The sequence below is a fragment of the Asparagus officinalis genome, unplaced genomic scaffold (assembly GCF_001876935.1).
Source record: "Asparagus officinalis unplaced genomic scaffold, Aspof.V1 AsparagusV1_Un2, whole genome shotgun sequence".
NCBI lineage: Eukaryota > Viridiplantae > Streptophyta > Magnoliopsida > Asparagales > Asparagaceae > Asparagus > Asparagus officinalis.
Genome location: NW_017972268.1, coordinates 104,229 through 105,672, shown reverse-complemented (window position 1 = coordinate 105,672; position 1,444 = coordinate 104,229).

The following is a 1,444-nucleotide window of genomic DNA, read 5'->3' as shown; positions in this document are numbered from 1 at the left end:
GGTAGTTTTCTCTTGCATCATGTTAATATAGCTTGTGTTCTCGTATGTTTCTTGCATGTGATCAACGACCCTGTGTTCACAGCTTTCAATGCACTTTGACACTTTAGCGTATTACATTTATTATTCCAGTGTTGAGACTGTCATTGAGGAGTAACATAATTTATAAGTGATCTGGATAATGACACAGTTAGGGATGCTAGAATCTCATGTATAGATGACTTGGGAAATTACGAGAATTAAGGTGAGAAGTCTTGGTCCAGTGACGGTTATGATTATTGATTGTTTTCCAGGCTCGCGCAAGGGGGTGTGTGTATGTTTGGCTGGGTGGTCTGAGGTATCGTGATATGTGATTGTTGTGGATGTATTTCCAAGGCTCACGCCAGCGTCTTGTTTCGGCTGGGGTGGGTCTGAGGTGAGGTGATATCGAGATTATTATTTATTTTCCAGGGCTCACAGCCAGCGTCTTGTTTGGCCTGGGGTGGGTCTGAGGAGGCAGGATATTGAGATTGTGAATTATTTGAGATGAGTGATGTGATGAGTGTAGTTTACATGACATCGATTTCTTGCTAAGTATGATTCTTGTGAGATATAGGCCGGTTGTACTCCTTTCATATATAGATCGTGATTATGTTATTAATTATCTAATAACTTTTGAGACATATGGTATATTACATAAGGGTTGTGGTTCCCCCCCCCCAATTGTTTGGATTATCTGTCCGGCGTCGAACGTAATCTACGTATCTTGTTGCTAGATTTATTAAATATTAATTCCATCCTATTGTATGGTTTTTTTGTTTGGATAGTTTTCTGATCGCTAGACCTGGCATGATCTTGTTATTTGGTATGATTTTGGATGCATCTGTTAACTCTAGTATTCTAGTTGGCTGGGCCTCGTATCGTTATTACTATCAATCACATGTTCTATTTTTAAATTTCTGCTATCGCATTGGGCCACGCGGCATTAATATTCATGCATTGATTGTTTATTGTATTTGTGTTTGCCTTTGTTGGGGGATCTTGGCGGTGGTTGTCCACACGCTGACCGTCACTCCTAATTTTGTCTAGGCTATACGTCAAGATTATGAGGAGAGAATGAGCAGCTCTCAGTTCGAATCGTACAGGAGCCAGAAGATATGTTGGGCCTTCTTGTTTTGATGATGATGTACAAAACATTTACTACCTAATTGTTTGTCTAGTGTTTGTGGGCATTAATTATGTATGTAGACACAACGTTGTTGTGGAGAATGGATGTGAACTAGCGCCTTCAACGACGATATCAATGGAGGTTGGCCCGGAATTGTGGAGTGAAGGCAACATACAATTCAAGTTAAAGATCAAGTTCAAGCTTCGACCGCAAAGTGTACCAAAGTCAAGCTTATTGAAGATCAAGATCGGCTTGGGTAATCTAGGTTAGGTTATATTATGTGTGTTAAGATGGGTCCTG